The 18,780-nt window shown below is 44.0% G+C and overlaps 14 non-coding genes across 14 annotated transcripts; all 14 read right to left on the bottom strand.

Moving 5' to 3' along the window:
* Positions 1-622: 622 nt before the first annotated feature.
* On the bottom strand, positions 623-695 carry Trnar-ucu (transfer RNA arginine (anticodon UCU)). Its single transcript has one exon. It is a non-coding gene; the product is annotated as a tRNA-Arg (tRNA).
* A 1,227-nt stretch (positions 696-1,922) lies between these two features.
* Trnar-ucu (transfer RNA arginine (anticodon UCU)) lies at positions 1,923-1,995 on the bottom strand. Its single transcript has one exon. It is a non-coding gene; the product is annotated as a tRNA-Arg (tRNA).
* A 1,227-nt stretch (positions 1,996-3,222) lies between these two features.
* Positions 3,223-3,295, bottom strand: Trnar-ucu (transfer RNA arginine (anticodon UCU)). Its single transcript has one exon. It is a non-coding gene; the product is annotated as a tRNA-Arg (tRNA).
* A 1,227-nt stretch (positions 3,296-4,522) lies between these two features.
* Trnar-ucu (transfer RNA arginine (anticodon UCU)) lies at positions 4,523-4,595 on the bottom strand. Its single transcript has one exon. It is a non-coding gene; the product is annotated as a tRNA-Arg (tRNA).
* Positions 4,596-5,822: 1,227 nt separating this feature from the next.
* Positions 5,823-5,895, bottom strand: Trnar-ucu (transfer RNA arginine (anticodon UCU)). Its single transcript has one exon. It is a non-coding gene; the product is annotated as a tRNA-Arg (tRNA).
* A 1,227-nt stretch (positions 5,896-7,122) lies between these two features.
* Trnar-ucu (transfer RNA arginine (anticodon UCU)) lies at positions 7,123-7,195 on the bottom strand. Its single transcript has one exon. It is a non-coding gene; the product is annotated as a tRNA-Arg (tRNA).
* A 1,227-nt stretch (positions 7,196-8,422) lies between these two features.
* Trnar-ucu (transfer RNA arginine (anticodon UCU)) lies at positions 8,423-8,495 on the bottom strand. The gene has a single exon. It is a non-coding gene; the product is annotated as a tRNA-Arg (tRNA).
* A 1,227-nt stretch (positions 8,496-9,722) lies between these two features.
* Trnar-ucu (transfer RNA arginine (anticodon UCU)) lies at positions 9,723-9,795 on the bottom strand. The gene has a single exon. It is a non-coding gene; the product is annotated as a tRNA-Arg (tRNA).
* A 1,227-nt stretch (positions 9,796-11,022) lies between these two features.
* Trnar-ucu (transfer RNA arginine (anticodon UCU)) lies at positions 11,023-11,095 on the bottom strand. The gene has a single exon. It is a non-coding gene; the product is annotated as a tRNA-Arg (tRNA).
* A 1,227-nt stretch (positions 11,096-12,322) lies between these two features.
* Trnar-ucu (transfer RNA arginine (anticodon UCU)) lies at positions 12,323-12,395 on the bottom strand. Its single transcript has one exon. It is a non-coding gene; the product is annotated as a tRNA-Arg (tRNA).
* A 1,227-nt stretch (positions 12,396-13,622) lies between these two features.
* On the bottom strand, positions 13,623-13,695 carry Trnar-ucu (transfer RNA arginine (anticodon UCU)). Its single transcript has one exon. It is a non-coding gene; the product is annotated as a tRNA-Arg (tRNA).
* Positions 13,696-14,922: 1,227 nt separating this feature from the next.
* On the bottom strand, positions 14,923-14,995 carry Trnar-ucu (transfer RNA arginine (anticodon UCU)). Its single transcript has one exon. It is a non-coding gene; the product is annotated as a tRNA-Arg (tRNA).
* Positions 14,996-16,222: 1,227 nt separating this feature from the next.
* Positions 16,223-16,295, bottom strand: Trnar-ucu (transfer RNA arginine (anticodon UCU)). Its single transcript has one exon. It is a non-coding gene; the product is annotated as a tRNA-Arg (tRNA).
* A 1,227-nt stretch (positions 16,296-17,522) lies between these two features.
* Positions 17,523-17,595, bottom strand: Trnar-ucu (transfer RNA arginine (anticodon UCU)). Its single transcript has one exon. It is a non-coding gene; the product is annotated as a tRNA-Arg (tRNA).
* Between the last annotated feature and the right edge of the window lie 1,185 nt (positions 17,596-18,780).

The following is an 18,780-nucleotide window of genomic DNA, read 5'->3' as shown; positions in this document are numbered from 1 at the left end:
CTGCAAGCGTCAGCGGAGCGTCAGACATCTCTGTCTGGTCTTCTCCCTTCATGTATCCAGCAAGCCCACTCCTGACAGTCTCCAGTAAAAGCCCCCTGTGCTGAAGCGAAAATTGCCGCCGTTTCTATAGATACAGAGTGCCATTGTTTAATGGGAACAGTTAAGGACCCATAGTACAATATCTTGTTGTGAAACAGTCTACTTTTCTCACTTGTGGCAGAGGAAACTGAAACCCTCTCACCTTGGGCTGGAAGAATTAAAGATCATGACTGGGATTACGTACATTGACTCGTGAAGTAATACAAACTTATTTCACTCTTCATTGTATTTGCTTCTGTACAAAATGTGCGTTCTATTGCTATATTTCTATCTGTAGGTAAAAATTGGGCATTGAAAGAAAATTTGCGTGAACAGGCACGTGAAGATATGGTTCCGTTTGTACAGCATTTACACATAACAGCGTCATGGATAACAGATCTACGAGAATTTTGCTTGTGTGTGTAAGGTCAACATATTTAAGCATAGAACTGAGGTCACAACAATTTTCACCTTTTGAAGACGCTTGTGGTTACCCATATGTCAATACCCATCTCGTGATCGGCACATATTTTTAAAAATTGCCCGTCCCTTGTGGGGATCGAACCCACGACCTTTGGATTAGAAGTCCAACGCGCTATCCTCTGCGCCAAAGGGACACTGTCCAAGCGACGGGCTCAGATGTCAGAGATTCTGCAAGACATGACCCGTGCTACAAGTCTCGCGTTACTTTTCTGATAGGCTTACTTTCATATTTCTCTGAAGCAATTACATCAAAGACTCATTATTTATGTAACAGACACGATACATCGCTCCGAATCGCTCTATTTACCATGGCCCTACTGATTGAAACACCTGCGTATTGACAGAGTTGCTCTGTACAATCGTAGTAACACAGTCCTGCTATTACATTCGCTCACGTGCGCTGCTTACAGATAAGTGGGAATTACGTTCTTTAGAACAGCATCCACTCACAAAGTGGTAAACGACACACTGGAAACACTGTATGATTAGTCACATTTTTTGACTTTGGTTGACTGCTGTGTCACAGCCGGTCCCCATCATATGTATACACTCCAACGGACGTGTGTGCCCTGTTAGCACATTTACCAGGAACGTTAGCTGCATCACCTCCCTGGCAATTTCATGCCGTCCTCGAAGCGTCAGCCATTGCTTGGTGACAGTGTGTTTCGATGAGACGTGGACAGATGATGCATCTCTCTCGCCGTCAGTTATAGGCGGGAATCATACTTAATGTAGTTTTCTGCAAGCGTCAGCGGAGCGTCAGACATCTCTGTCTGGTCTTCTCCCTTCATGTATCCAGCAAGCCCCCTCCTGACAGTCTCCAGTAAAAGCCCCCTGTGCTGAAGCGAAAATTGCCGCCGTTTCTATAGATACAGAGTGCCATTGTTTAATGGGAACAGTTAAGGACCCATAGTACAATATCTTGTTGTGAAACAGTCTACTTTTCTCACTTGTGGCAGAGGAAACTGAAACCCTCTCACCTTGGGCTGGAAGAATTAAAGATCATGACTGGGATTACGTACATTGACTCGTGAAGTAATACAAACTTATTTCACTCTTCATTGTATTTGCTTCTGTACAAAATGTGCGTTCTATTGCTATATTTCTATCTGTAGGTAAAAATTGGGCATTGAAAGAAAATTTGCGTGAACAGGCACGTGAAGATATGGTTCCGTTTGTACAGCATTTACACATAACAGCGTCATGGATAACAGATCTACGAGAATTTTGCTTGTGTGTGTAAGGTCAACATATTTAAGCATAGAACTGAGGTCACAACAATTTTCACCTTTTGAAGACGCTTGTGGTTACTCATATGTCAATACCCATCTCGTGATCGGCACATATTTTTAAAAATTGCCCGTCCCTTGTGGGGATCGAACCCACGACCTTTGGATTAGAAGTCCAACGCGCTATCCTCTGCGCCAAAGGGACACTGTCCAAGCGACGGGCTCAGATGTCAGAGATTCTGCAAGACATGACCCGTGCTACAAGTCTCGCGTTACTTTTCTGATAGGCTTACTTTCATATTTCTCTGAAGCAATTACATCAAAGACTCATTATTTATGTAACAGACACGATACATCGCTCCGAATCGCTCTATTTACCATGGCCCTACTGATTGAAACACCTGCGTATTGACAGAGTTGCTCTGTACAATCGTAGTAACACAGTCCTGCTATTACATTCGCTCACGTGCGCTGCTTACAGATAAGTGGGAATTACGTTCTTTAGAACAGCATCCACTCACAAAGTGGTAAACGACACACTGGAAACACTGTATGATTAGTCACATTTTTTGACTTTGGTTGACTGCTGTGTCACAGCCGGTCCCCATCATATGTATACACTCCAACGGACGTGTGTGCCCTGTTAGCACATTTACCAGGAACGTTAGCTGCATCACCTCCCTGGCAATTTCATGCCGTCCTCGAAGCGTCAGCCATTGCTTGGTGACAGTGTGTTTCGATGAGACGTGGACAGATGATGCATCTCTCTCGCCGTCAGTTATAGGCGGGAATCATACTTAATGTAGTTTTCTGCAAGCGTCAGCGGAGCGTCAGACATCTCTGTCTGGTCTTCTCCCTTCATGTATCCAGCAAGCCCCCTCCTGACAGTCTCCAGTAAAAGCCCCCTGTGCTGAAGCGAAAATTGCCGCCGTTTCTATAGATACAGAGTGCCATTGTTTAATGGGAACAGTTAAGGACCCATAGTACAATATCTTGTTGTGAAACAGTCTACTTTTCTCACTTGTGGCAGAGGAAACTGAAACCCTCTCACCTTGGGCTGGAAGAATTAAAGATCATGACTGGGATTACGTACATTGACTCGTGAAGTAATACAAACTTATTTCACTCTTCATTGTATTTGCTTCTGTACAAAATGTGCGTTCTATTGCTATATTTCTATCTGTAGGTAAAAATTGGGCATTGAAAGAAAATTTGCGTGAACAGGCACGTGAAGATATGGTTCCGTTTGTACAGCATTTACACATAACAGCGTCATGGATAACAGATCTACGAGAATTTTGCTTGTGTGTGTAAGGTCAACATATTTAAGCATAGAACTGAGGTCACAACAATTTTCACCTTTTGAAGACGCTTGTGGTTACCCATATGTCAATACCCATCTCGTGATCGGCACATATTTTTAAAAATTGCCCGTCCCTTGTGGGGATCGAACCCACGACCTTTGGATTAGAAGTCCAACGCGCTATCCTCTGCGCCAAAGGGACACTGTCCAAGCGACGGGCTCAGATGTCAGAGATTCTGCAAGACATGACCCGTGCTACAAGTCTCGCGTTACTTTTCTGATAGGCTTACTTTCATATTTCTCTGAAGCAATTACATCAAAGACTCATTATTTATGTAACAGACACGATACATCGCTCCGAATCGCTCTATTTACCATGGCCCTACTGATTGAAACACCTGCGTATTGACAGAGTTGCTCTGTACAATCGTAGTAACACAGTCCTGCTATTACATTCGCTCACGTGCGCTGCTTACAGATAAGTGGGAATTACGTTCTTTAGAACAGCATCCACTCACAAAGTGGTAAACGACACACTGGAAACACTGTATGATTAGTCACATTTTTTGACTTTGGTTGACTGCTGTGTCACAGCCGGTCCCCATCATATGTATACACTCCAACGGACGTGTGTGCCCTGTTAGCACATTTACCAGGAACGTTAGCTGCATCACCTCCCTGGCAATTTCATGCCGTCCTCGAAGCGTCAGCCATTGCTTGGTGACAGTGTGTTTCGATGAGACGTGGACAGATGATGCATCTCTCTCGCCGTCAGTTATAGGCGGGAATCATACTTAATGTAGTTTTCTGCAAGCGTCAGCGGAGCGTCAGACATCTCTGTCTGGTCTTCTCCCTTCATGTATCCAGCAAGCCCCCTCCTGACAGTCTCCAGTAAAAGCCCCCTGTGCTGAAGCGAAAATTGCCGCCGTTTCTATAGATACAGAGTGCCATTGTTTAATGGGAACAGTTAAGGACCCATAGTACAATATCTTGTTGTGAAACAGTCTACTTTTCTCACTTGTGGCAGAGGAAACTGAAACCCTCTCACCTTGGGCTGGAAGAATTAAAGATCATGACTGGGATTACGTACATTGACTCGTGAAGTAATACAAACTTATTTCACTCTTCATTGTATTTGCTTCTGTACAAAATGTGCGTTCTATTGCTATATTTCTATCTGTAGGTAAAAATTGGGCATTGAAAGAAAATTTGCGTGAACAGGCACGTGAAGATATGGTTCCGTTTGTACAGCATTTACACATAACAGCGTCATGGATAACAGATCTACGAGAATTTTGCTTGTGTGTGTAAGGTCAACATATTTAAGCATAGAACTGAGGTCACAACAATTTTCACCTTTTGAAGACGCTTGTGGTTACCCATATGTCAATACCCATCTCGTGATCGGCACATATTTTTAAAAATTGCCCGTCCCTTGTGGGGATCGAACCCACGACCTTTGGGTTAGAAGTCCAACGCGCTATCCTCTGCGCCAAAGGGACACTGTCCAAGCGACGGGCTCAGATGTCAGAGATTCTGCAAGACATGACCCGTGCTACAAGTCTCGCGTTACTTTTCTGATAGGCTTACTTTCATATTTCTCTGAAGCAATTACATCAAAGACTCATTACTTATGTAACAGACACGATACATCGCTCCGAATCGCTCTATTTACCATGGCCCTACTGATTGAAACACCTGCGTATTGACAGAGTTGCTCTGTACAATCGTAGTAACACAGTCCTGCTATTACATTCGCTCACGTGCGCTGCTTACAGATAAGTGGGAATTACGTTCTTTAGAACAGCATCCACTCACAAAGTGGTAAACGACACACTGGAAACACTGTATGATTAGTCACATTTTTTGACTTTGGTTGACTGCTGTGTCACAGCCGGTCCCCATCATATGTATACACTCCAACGGACGTGTGTGCCCTGTTAGCACATTTACCAGGAACGTTAGCTGCATCACCTCCCTGGCAATTTCATGCCGTCCTCGAAGCGTCAGCCATTGCTTGGTGACAGTGTGTTTCGATGAGACGTGGACAGATGATGCATCTCTCTCGCCGTCAGTTATAAGCGGGAATCATACTTAATGTAGTTTTCTGCAAGCGTCAGCGGAGCGTCAGACATCTCTGTCTGGTCTTCTCCCTTCATGTATCCAGCAAGCCCCCTCCTGACAGTCTCCAGTAAAAGCCCCCTGTGCTGAAGCGAAAATTGCCGCCGTTTCTATAGATACAGAGTGCCATTGTTTAATGGGAACAGTTAAGGACCCATAGTACAATATCTTGTTGTGAAACAGTCTACTTTTCTCACTTGTGGCAGAGGAAACTGAAACCCTCTCACCTTGGGCTGGAAGAATTAAAGATCATGACTGGGATTACGTACATTGACTCGTGAAGTAATACAAACTTATTTCACTCTTCATTGTATTTGCTTCTGTACAAAATGTGCGTTCTATTGCTATATTTCTATCTGTAGGTAAAAATTGGGCATTGAAAGAAAATTTGCGTGAACAGGCACGTGAAGATATGGTTCCGTTTGTACAGCATTTACACATAACAGCGTCATGGATAACAGATCTACGAGAATTTTGCTTGTGTGTGTAAGGTCAACATATTTAAGCATAGAACTGAGGTCACAACAATTTTCACCTTTTGAAGACGCTTGTGGTTACCCATATGTCAATACCCATCTCGTGATCGGCACATATTTTTAAAAATTGCCCGTCCCTTGTGGGGATCGAACCCACGACCTTTGGATTAGAAGTCCAACGCGCTATCCTCTGCGCCAAAGGGACACTGTCCAAGCGACGGGCTCAGATGTCAGAGATTCTGCAAGACATGACCCGTGCTACAAGTCTCGCGTTACTTTTCTGATAGGCTTACTTTCATATTTCTCTGAAGCAATTACATCAAAGACTCATTATTTATGTAACAGACACGATACATCGCTCCGAATCGCTCTATTTACCATGGCCCTACTGATTGAAACACCTGCGTATTGACAGAGTTGCTCTGTACAATCGTAGTAACACAGTCCTGCTATTACATTCGCTCACGTGCGCTGCTTACAGATAAGTGGGAATTACGTTCTTTAGAACAGCATCCACTCACAAAGTGGTAAACGACACACTGGAAACACTGTATGATTAGTCACATTTTTTGACTTTGGTTGACTGCTGTGTCACAGCCGGTCCCCATCATATGTATACACTCCAACGGACGTGTGTGCCCTGTTAGCACATTTACCAGGAACGTTAGCTGCATCACCTCCCTGGCAATTTCATGCCGTCCTCGAAGCGTCAGCCATTGCTTGGTGACAGTGTGTTTCGATGAGACGTGGACAGATGATGCATCTCTCTCGCCGTCAGTTATAGGCGGGAATCATACTTAATGTAGTTTTCTGCAAGCGTCAGCGGAGCGTCAGACATCTCTGTCTGGTCTTCTCCCTTCATGTATCCAGCAAGCCCCCTCCTGACAGTCTCCAGTAAAAGCCCCCTGTGCTGAAGCGAAAATTGCCGCCGTTTCTATAGATACAGAGTGCCATTGTTTAATGGGAACAGTTAAGGACCCATAGTACAATATCTTGTTGTGAAACAGTCTACTTTTCTCACTTGTGGCAGAGGAAACTGAAACCCTCTCACCTTGGGCTGGAAGAATTAAAGATCATGACTGGGATTACGTACATTGACTCGTGAAGTAATACAAACTTATTTCACTCTTCATTGTATTTGCTTCTGTACAAAATGTGCGTTCTATTGCTATATTTCTATCTGTAGGTAAAAATTGGGCATTGAAAGAAAATTTGCGTGAACAGGCACGTGAAGATATGGTTCCGTTTGTACAGCATTTACACATAACAGCGTCATGGATAACAGATCTACGAGAATTTTGCTTGTGTGTGTAAGGTCAACATATTTAAGCATAGAACTGAGGTCACAACAATTTTCACCTTTTGAAGACGCTTGTGGTTACCCATATGTCAATACCCATCTCGTGATCGGCACATATTTTTAAAAATTGCCCGTCCCTTGTGGGGATCGAACCCACGACCTTTGGGTTAGAAGTCCAACGCGCTATCCTCTGCGCCAAAGGGACACTGTCCAAGCGACGGGCTCAGATGTCAGAGATTCTGCAAGACATGACCCGTGCTACAAGTCTCGCGTTACTTTTCTGATAGGCTTACTTTCATATTTCTCTGAAGCAATTACATCAAAGACTCATTATTTATGTAACAGACACGATACATCGCTCCGAATCGCTCTATTTACCATGGCCCTACTGATTGAAACACCTGCGTATTGACAGAGTTGCTCTGTACAATCGTAGTAACACAGTCCTGCTATTACATTCGCTCACGTGCGCTGCTTACAGATAAGTGGGAATTACGTTCTTTAGAACAGCATCCACTCACAAAGTGGTAAACGACACACTGGAAACACTGTATGATTAGTCACATTTTTTGACTTTGGTTGACTGCTGTGTCACAGCCGGTCCCCATCATATGTATACACTCCAACGGACGTGTGTGCCCTGTTAGCACATTTACCAGGAACGTTAGCTGCATCACCTCCCTGGCAATTTCATGCCGTCCTCGAAGCGTCAGCCATTGCTTGGTGACAGTGTGTTTCGATGAGACGTGGACAGATGATGCATCTCTCTCGCCGTCAGTTATAGGCGGGAATCATACTTAATGTAGTTTTCTGCAAGCGTCAGCGGAGCGTCAGACATCTCTGTCTGGTCTTCTCCCTTCATGTATCCAGCAAGCCCCCTCCTGACAGTCTCCAGTAAAAGCCCCCTGTGCTGAAGCGAAAATTGCCGCCGTTTCTATAGATACAGAGTGCCATTGTTTAATGGGAACAGTTAAGGACCCATAGTACAATATCTTGTTGTGAAACAGTCTACTTTTCTCACTTGTGGCAGAGGAAACTGAAACCCTCTCACCTTGGGCTGGAAGAATTAAAGATCATGACTGGGATTACGTACATTGACTCGTGAAGTAATACAAACTTATTTCACTCTTCATTGTGTTTGCTTCTGTACAAAATGTGCGTTCTATTGCTATATTTCTATCTGTAGGTAAAAATTGGGCATTGAAAGAAAATTTGCGTGAACAGGCACGTGAAGATATGGTTCCGTTTGTACAGCATTTACACATAACAGCGTCATGGATAACAGATCTACGAGAATTTTGCTTGTGTGTGTAAGGTCAACATATTTAAGCATAGAACTGAGGTCACAACAATTTTCACCTTTTGAAGACGCTTGTGGTTACCCATATGTCAATACCCATCTCGTGATCGGCACATATTTTTAAAAATTGCCCGTCCCTTGTGGGGATCGAACCCACGACCTTTGGATTAGAAGTCCAACGCGCTATCCTCTGCGCCAAAGGGACACTGTCCAAGCGACGGGCTCAGATGTCAGAGATTCTGCAAGACATGACCCGTGCTACAAGTCTCGCATTACTTTTCTGATAGGCTTACTTTCATATTTCTCTGAAGCAATTACATCAAAGACTCATTATTTATGTAACAGACACGATACATCGCTCCGAATCGCTCTATTTACCATGGCCCTACTGATTGAAACACCTGCGTATTGACAGAGTTGCTCTGTACAATCGTAGTAACACAGTCCTGCTATTACATTCGCTCACGTGCGCTGCTTACAGATAAGTGGGAATTACGTTCTTTAGAACAGCATCCACTCACAAAGTGGTAAACGACACACTGGAAACACTGTATGATTAGTCACATTTTTTGACTTTGGTTGACTGCTGTGTCACAGCCGGTCCCCATCATATGTATACACTCCAACGGACGTGTGTGCCCTGTTAGCACATTTACCAGGAACGTTAGCTGCATCACCTCCCTGGCAATTTCATGCCGTCCTCGAAGCGTCAGCCATTGCTTGGTGACAGTGTGTTTCGATGAGACGTGGACAGATGATGCATCTCTCTCGCCGTCAGTTATAGGCGGGAATCATACTTAATGTAGTTTTCTGCAAGCGTCAGCGGAGCGTCAGACATCTCTGTCTGGTCTTCTCCCTTCATGTATCCAGCAAGCCCCCTCCTGACAGTCTCCAGTAAAAGCCCCCTGTGCTGAAGCGAAAATTGCCGCCGTTTCTATAGATACAGAGTGCCATTGTTTAATGGGAACAGTTAAGGACCCATAGTACAATATCTTGTTGTGAAACAGTCTACTTTTCTCACTTGTGGCAGAGGAAACTGAAACCCTCTCACCTTGGGCTGGAAGAATTAAAGATCATGACTGGGATTACGTACATTGACTCGTGAAGTAATACAAACTTATTTCACTCTTCATTGTATTTGCTTCTGTACAAAATGTGCGTTCTATTGCTATATTTCTATCTGTAGGTAAAAATTGGGCATTGAAAGAAAATTTGCGTGAACAGGCACGTGAAGATATGGTTCCGTTTGTACAGCATTTACACATAACAGCGTCATGGATAACAGATCTACGAGAATTTTGCTTGTGTGTGTAAGGTCAACATATTTAAGCATAGAACTGAGGTCACAACAATTTTCACCTTTTGAAGACGCTTGTGGTTACCCATATGTCAATACCCATCTCGTGATCGGCACATATTTTTAAAAATTGCCCGTCCCTTGTGGGGATCGAACCCACGACCTTTGGATTAGAAGTCCAACGCGCTATCCTCTGCGCCAAAGGGACACTGTCCAAGCGACGGGCTCAGATGTCAGAGATTCTGCAAGACATGACCCGTGCTACAAGTCTCGCGTTACTTTTCTGATAGGCTTACTTTCATATTTCTCTGAAGCAATTACATCAAAGACTCATTATTTATGTAACAGACACGATACATCGCTCCGAATCGCTCTATTTACCATGGCCCTACTGATTGAAACACCTGCGTATTGACAGAGTTGCTCTGTACAATCGTAGTAACACAGTCCTGCTATTACATTCGCTCACGTGCGCTGCTTACAGATAAGTGGGAATTACGTTCTTTAGAACAGCATCCACTCACAAAGTGGTAAACGACACACTGGAAACACTGTATGATTAGTCACATTTTTTGACTTTGGTTGACTGCTGTGTCACAGCCGGTCCCCATCATATGTATACACTCCAACGGACGTGTGTGCCCTGTTAGCACATTTACCAGGAACGTTAGCTGCATCACCTCCCTGGCAATTTCATGCCGTCCTCGAAGCGTCAGCCATTGCTTGGTGACAGTGTGTTTCGATGAGACGTGGACAGATGATGCATCTCTCTCGCCGTCAGTTATAGGCGGGAATCATACTTAATGTAGTTTTCTGCAAGCGTCAGCGGAGCGTCAGACATCTCTGTCTGGTCTTCTCCCTTCATGTATCCAGCAAGCCCCCTCCTGACAGTCTCCAGTAAAAGCCCCCTGTGCTGAAGCGAAAATTGCCGCCGTTTCTATAGATACAGAGTGCCATTGTTTAATGGGAACAGTTAAGGACCCATAGTACAATATCTTGTTGTGAAACAGTCTACTTTTCTCACTTGTGGCAGAGGAAACTGAAACCCTCTCACCTTGGGCTGGAAGAATTAAAGATCATGACTGGGATTACGTACATTGACTCGTGAAGTAATACAAACTTATTTCACTCTTCATTGTATTTGCTTCTGTACAAAATGTGCGTTCTATTGCTATATTTCTATCTGTAGGTAAAAATTGGGCATTGAAAGAAAATTTGCGTGAACAGGCACGTGAAGATATGGTTCCGTTTGTACAGCATTTACACATAACAGCGTCATGGATAACAGATCTACGAGAATTTTGCTTGTGTGTGTAAGGTCAACATATTTAAGCATAGAACTGAGGTCACAACAATTTTCACCTTTTGAAGACGCTTGTGGTTACCCATATGTCAATACCCATCTCGTGATCGGCACATATTTTTAAAAATTGCCCGTCCCTTGTGGGGATCGAACCCACGACCTTTGGATTAGAAGTCCAACGCGCTATCCTCTGCGCCAAAGGGACACTGTCCAAGCGACGGGCTCAGATGTCAGAGATTCTGCAAGACATGACCCGTGCTACAAGTCTCGCGTTACTTTTCTGATAGGCTTACTTTCATATTTCTCTGAAGCAATTACATCAAAGACTCATTATTTATGTAACAGACACGATACATCGCTCCGAATCGCTCTATTTACCATGGCCCTACTGATTGAAACACCTGCGTATTGACAGAGTTGCTCTGTACAATCGTAGTAACACAGTCCTGCTATTACATTCGCTCACGTGCGCTGCTTACAGATAAGTGGGAATTACGTTCTTTAGAACAGCATCCACTCACAAAGTGGTAAACGACACACTGGAAACACTGTATGATTAGTCACATTTTTTGACTTTGGTTGACTGCTGTGTCACAGCCGGTCCCCATCATATGTATACACTCCAACGGACGTGTGTGCCCTGTTAGCACATTTACCAGGAACGTTAGCTGCATCACCTCCCTGGCAATTTCATGCCGTCCTCGAAGCGTCAGCCATTGCTTGGTGACAGTGTGTTTCGATGAGACGTGGACAGATGATGCATCTCTCTCGCCGTCAGTTATAGGCGGGAATCATACTTAATGTAGTTTTCTGCAAGCGTCAGCGGAGCGTCAGACATCTCTGTCTGGTCTTCTCCCTTCATGTATCCAGCAAGCCCCCTCCTGACAGTCTCCAGTAAAAGCCCCCTGTGCTGAAGCGAAAATTGCCGCCGTTTCTATAGATACAGAGTGCCATTGTTTAATGGGAACAGTTAAGGACCCATAGTACAATATCTTGTTGTGAAACAGTCTACTTTTCTCACTTGTGGCAGAGGAAACTGAAACCCTCTCACCTTGGGCTGGAAGAATTAAAGATCATGACTGGGATTACGTACATTGACTCGTGAAGTAATACAAACTTATTTCACTCTTCATTGTATTTGCTTCTGTACAAAATGTGCGTTCTATTGCTATATTTCTATCTGTAGGTAAAAATTGGGCATTGAAAGAAAATTTGCGTGAACAGGCACGTGAAGATATGGTTCCGTTTGTACAGCATTTACACATAACAGCGTCATGGATAACAGATCTACGAGAATTTTGCTTGTGTGTGTAAGGTCAACATATTTAAGCATAGAACTGAGGTCACAACAATTTTCACCTTTTGAAGACGCTTGTGGTTACCCATATGTCAATACCCATCTCGTGATCGGCACATATTTTTAAAAATTGCCCGTCCCTTGTGGGGATCGAACCCACGACCTTTGGATTAGAAGTCCAACGCGCTATCCTCTGCGCCAAAGGGACACTGTCCAAGCGACGGGCTCAGATGTCAGAGATTCTGCAAGACATGACCCGTGCTACAAGTCTCGCGTTACTTTTCTGATAGGCTTACTTTCATATTTCTCTGAAGCAATTACATCAAAGACTCATTATTTATGTAACAGACACGATACATCGCTCCGAATCGCTCTATTTACCATGGCCCTACTGATTGAAACACCTGCGTATTGACAGAGTTGCTCTGTACAATCGTAGTAACACAGTCCTGCTATTACATTCGCTCACGTGCGCTGCTTACAGATAAGTGGGAATTACGTTCTTTAGAACAGCATCCACTCACAAAGTGGTAAACGACACACTGGAAACACTGTATGATTAGTCACATTTTTTGACTTTGGTTGACTGCTGTGTCACAGCCGGTCCCCATCATATGTATACACTCCAACGGACGTGTGTGCCCTGTTAGCACATTTACCAGGAACGTTAGCTGCATCACCTCCCTGGCAATTTCATGCCGTCCTCGAAGCGTCAGCCATTGCTTGGTGACAGTGTGTTTCGATGAGACGTGGACAGATGATGCATCTCTCTCGCCGTCAGTTATAGGCGGGAATCATACTTAATGTAGTTTTCTGCAAGCGTCAGCGGAGCGTCAGACATCTCTGTCTGGTCTTCTCCCTTCATGTATCCAGCAAGCCCCCTCCTGACAGTCTCCAGTAAAAGCCCCCTGTGCTGAAGCGAAAATTGCCGCCGTTTCTATAGATACAGAGTGCCATTGTTTAATGGGAACAGTTAAGGACCCATAGTACAATATCTTGTTGTGAAACAGTCTACTTTTCTCACTTGTGGCAGAGGAAACTGAAACCCTCTCACCTTGGGCTGGAAGAATTAAAGATCATGACTGGGATTACGTACATTGACTCGTGAAGTAATACAAACTTATTTCACTCTTCATTGTATTTGCTTCTGTACAAAATGTGCGTTCTATTGCTATATTTCTATCTGTAGGTAAAAATTGGGCATTGAAAGAAAATTTGCGTGAACAGGCACGTGAAGATATGGTTCCGTTTGTACAGCATTTACACATAACAGCGTCATGGATAACAGATCTACGAGAATTTTGCTTGTGTGTGTAAGGTCAACATATTTAAGCATAGAACTGAGGTCACAACAATTTTCACCTTTTGAAGACGCTTGTGGTTACCCATATGTCAATACCCATCTCGTGATCGGCACATATTTTTAAAAATTGCCCGTCCCTTGTGGGGATCGAACCCACGACCTTTGGATTAGAAGTCCAACGCGCTATCCTCTGCGCCAAAGGGACACTGTCCAAGCGACGGGCTCAGATGTCAGAGATTCTGCAAGACATGACCCGTGCTACAAGTCTCGCGTTACTTTTCTGATAGGCTTACTTTCATATTTCTCTGAAGCAATTACATCAAAGACTCATTATTTATGTAACAGACACGATACATCGCTCCGAATCGCTCTATTTACCATGGCCCTACTGATTGAAACACCTGCGTATTGACAGAGTTGCTCTGTACAATCGTAGTAACACAGTCCTGCTATTACATTCGCTCACGTGCGCTGCTTACAGATAAGTGGGAATTACGTTCTTTAGAACAGCATCCACTCACAAAGTGGTAAACGACACACTGGAAACACTGTATGATTAGTCACATTTTTTGACTTTGGTTGACTGCTGTGTCACAGCCGGTCCCCATCATATGTATACACTCCAACGGACGTGTGTGCCCTGTTAGCACATTTACCAGGAACGTTAGCTGCATCACCTCCCTGGCAATTTCATGCCGTCCTCGAAGCGTCAGCCATTGCTTGGTGACAGTGTGTTTCGATGAGACGTGGACAGATGATGCATCTCTCTCGCCGTCAGTTATAGGCGGGAATCATACTTAATGTAGTTTTCTGCAAGCGTCAGCGGAGCGTCAGACATCTCTGTCTGGTCTTCTCCCTTCATGTATCCAGCAAGCCCCCTCCTGACAGTCTCCAGTAAAAGCCCCCTGTGCTGAAGCGAAAATTGCCGCCGTTTCTATAGATACAGAGTGCCATTGTTTAATGGGAACAGTTAAGGACCCATAGTACAATATCTTGTTGTGAAACAGTCTACTTTTCTCACTTGTGGCAGAGGAAACTGAAACCCTCTCACCTTGGGCTGGAAGAATTAAAGATCATGACTGGGATTACGTACATTGACTCGTGAAGTAATACAAACTTATTTCACTCTTCATTGTATTTGCTTCTGTACAAAATGTGCGTTCTATTGCTATATTTCTATCTGTAGGTAAAAATTGGGCATTGAAAGAAAATTTGCGTGAACAGGCACGTGAAGATATGGTTCCGTTTGTACAGCATTTACACATAACAGCGTCATGGATAACAGATCTACGAGAATTTTGCTTGTGTGTGTAAGGTCAACATATTTAAGCATAGAACTGAGGTCACAACAATTTTCACCTTTTGAAGACGCTTGTGGTTACCCATATGTCAATACCCATCTCGTGATCGGCACATATTTTTAAAAATTGCCCGTCCCTTGTGGGGATCGAACCCACGACCTTTGGATTAGAAGTCCAACGCGCTATCCTCTGCGCCAAAGGGACACTGTCCAAGCGACGGGCTCAGATGTCAGAGATTCTGCAAGACATGACCCGTGCTACAAGTCTCGCGTTACTTTTCTGATAGGCTTACTTTCATATTTCTCTGAAGCAATTACATCAAAGACTCATTATTTATGTAACAGACACGATACATCGCTCCGAATCGCTCTATTTACCATGGCCCTACTGATTGAAACACCTGCGTATTGACAGAGTTGCTCTGTACAATCGTAGTAACACAGTCCTGCTATTACATTCGCTCACGTGCGCTGCTTACAGATAAGTGGGAATTACGTTCTTTAGAACAGCATCCACTCACAAAGTGGTAAACGACACACTGGAAACACTGTATGATTAGTCACATTTTTTGACTTTGGTTGACTGCTGTGTCACAGCCGGTCCCCATCATATGTATACACTCCAACGGACGTGTGTGCCCTGTTAGCACATTTACCAGGAACGTTAGCTGCATCACCTCCCTGGCAATTTCATGCCGTCCTCGAAGCGTCAGCCATTGCTTGGTGACAGTGTGTTTCGATGAGACGTGGACAGATGATGCATCTCTCTCGCCGTCAGTTATAGGCGGGAATCATACTTAATGTAGTTTTCTGCAAGCGTCAGCGGAGCGTCAGACATCTCTGTCTGGTCTTCTCCCTTCATGTATCCAGCAAGCCCCCTCCTGACAGTCTCCAGTAAAAGCCCCCTGTGCTGAAGCGAAAATTGCCGCCGTTTCTATAGATACAGAGTGCCATTGTTTAATGGGAACAGTTAAGGACCCATAGTACAATATCTTGTTGTGAAACAGTCTACTTTTCTCACTTGTGGCAGAGGAAACTGAAACCCTCTCACCTTGGGCTGGAAGAATTAAAGATCATGACTGGGATTACGTACATTGACTCGTGAAGTAATACAAACTTATTTCACTCTTCATTGTATTTGCTTCTGTACAAAATGTGCGTTCTATTGCTATATTTCTATCTGTAGGTAAAAATTGGGCATTGAAAGAAAATTTGCGTGAACAGGCACGTGAAGATATGGTTCCGTTTGTACAGCATTTACACATAACAGCGTCATGGATAACAGATCTACGAGAATTTTGCTTGTGTGTGTAAGGTCAACATATTTAAGCATAGAACTGAGGTCACAACAATTTTCACCTTTTGAAGACGCTTGTGGTTACCCATATGTCAATACCCATCTCGTGATCGGCACATATTTTTAAAAATTGCCCGTCCCTTGTGGGGATCGAACCCACGACCTTTGGATTAGAAGTCCAACGCGCTATCCTCTGCGCCAAAGGGACACTGTCCAAGCGACGGGCTCAGATGTCAGAGATTCTGCAAGACATGACCCGTGCTACAAGTCTCGCGTTACTTTTCTGATAGGCTTACTTTCATATTTCTCTGAAGCAATTACATCAAAGACTCATTATTTATGTAACAGACACGATACATCGCTCCGAATCGCTCTATTTACCATGGCCCTACTGATTGAAACACCTGCGTATTGACAGAGTTGCTCTGTACAATCGTAGTAACACAGTCCTGCTATTACATTCGCTCACGTGCGCTGCTTACAGATAAGTGGGAATTACGTTCTTTAGAACAGCATCCACTCACAAAGTGGTAAACGACACACTGGAAACACTGTATGATTAGTCACATTTTTTGACTTTGGTTGACTGCTGTGTCACAGCCGGTCCCCATCATATGTATACACTCCAACGGACGTGTGTGCCCTGTTAGCACATTTACCAGGAACGTTAGCTGCATCACCTCCCTGGCAATTTCATGCCGTCCTCGAAGCGTCAGCCATTGCTTGGTGACAGTGTGTTTCGATGAGACGTGGACAGATGATGCATCTCTCTCGCCGTCAGTTATAGGCGGGAATCATACTTAATGTAGTTTTCTGCAAGCGTCAGCGGAGCGTCAGACATCTCTGTCTGGTCTTCTCCCTTCATGTATCCAGCAAGCCCCCTCCTGACAGTCTCCAGTAAAAGCCCCCTGTGCTGAAGCGAAAATTGCCGCCGTTTCTATAGATACAGAGTGCCATTGTTTAATGGGAACAGTTAAGGACCCATAGTACAATATCTTGTTGTGAAACAGTCTACTTTTCTCACTTGTGGCAGAGGAAACTGAAACCCTCTCACCTTGGGCTGGAAGAATTAAAGATCATGACTGGGATTACGTACATTGACTCGTGAAGTAATACAAACTTATTTCACTCTTCATTGTATTTGCTTCTGTACAAAATGTGCGTTCTATTGCTATATTTCTATCTGTAGGTAAAAATTGGGCATTGAAAGAAAATTTGCGTGAACAGGCACGTGAAGATATGGTTCCGTTTGTACAGCATTTACACATAACAGCGTCATGGATAACAGATCTACGAGAATTTTGCTTGTGTGTGTAAGGTCAACATATTTAAGCATAGAACTGAGGTCACAACAATTTTCACCTTTTGAAGACGCTTGTGGTTACCCATATGTCAATACCCATCTCGTGATCGGCACATATTTTTAAAAATTGCCCGTCCCTTGTGGGGATCGAACCCACGACCTTTGGATTAGAAGTCCAACGCGCTATCCTCTGCGCCAAAGGGACACTGTCCAAGCGACGGGCTCAGATGTCAGAGATTCTGCAAGACATGACCCGTGCTACAAGTCTCGCGTTACTTTTCTGATAGGCTTACTTTCATATTTCTCTGAAGCAATTACATCAAAGACTCATTATTTATGTAACAGACACGATACATCGCTCCGAATCGCTCTATTTACCATGGCCCTACTGATTGAAACACCTGCGTATTGACAGAGTTGCTCTGTACAATCGTAGTAACACAGTCCTGCTATTACATTCGCTCACGTGCGCTGCTTACAGATAAGTGGGAATTACGTTCTTTAGAACAGCATCCACTCACAAAGTGGTAAACGACACACTGGAAACACTGTATGATTAGTCACATTTTTTGACTTTGGTTGACTGCTGTGTCACAGCCGGTCCCCATCATATGTATACACTCCAACGGACGTGTGTGCCCTGTTAGCACATTTACCAGGAACGTTAGCTGCATCACCTCCCTGGCAATTTCATGCCGTCCTCGAAGCGTCAGCCATTGCTTGGTGACAGTGTGTTTCGATGAGACGTGGACAGATGATGCATCTCTCTCGCCGTCAGTTATAGGCGGGAATCATACTTAATGTAGTTTTCTGCAAGCGTCAGCGGAGCGTCAGACATCTCTGTCTGGTCTTCTCCCTTCATGTATCCAGCAAGCCCCCTCCTGACAGTCTCCAGTAAAAGCCCCCTGTGCTGAAGCGAAAATTGCCGCCGTTTCTATAGATACAGAGTGCCATTGTTTAATGGGAACAGTTAAGGACCCATAGTACAATATCTTGTTGTGAAACAGTCTACTTTTCTCACTTGTGGCAGAGGAAACTGAAACCCTCTCACCTTGGGCTGGAAGAATTAAAGATCATGACTGGGATTACGTACATTGACTCGTGAAGTAATACAAACTTATTTCACTCTTCATTGTATTTGCTTCTGTACAAAATGTGCGTTCTATTGCTATATTTCTATCTGTAGGTAAAAATTGGGCATTGAAAGAAAATTTGCGTGAACAGGCACGTGAAGATATGGTTCCGTTTGTACAGCATTTACACATAACAGCGTCATGGATAACAGATCTACGAGAATTTTGCTTGTGTGTGTAAGGTCAACATATTTAAGCATAGAACTGAGGTCACAACAATTTTCACCTTTTGAAGACGCTTGTGGTTACCCATATGT

Source organism: Schistocerca serialis, chromosome 1 (assembly GCF_023864345.2).
Source record: "Schistocerca serialis cubense isolate TAMUIC-IGC-003099 chromosome 1, iqSchSeri2.2, whole genome shotgun sequence".
In the NCBI taxonomy this organism is placed as follows: domain Eukaryota; kingdom Metazoa; phylum Arthropoda; class Insecta; order Orthoptera; family Acrididae; genus Schistocerca; species Schistocerca serialis.
The sequence above is the reverse complement of the archived record's forward strand: the minus strand, read 5'-3'. Positions and strand labels throughout refer to the sequence as shown.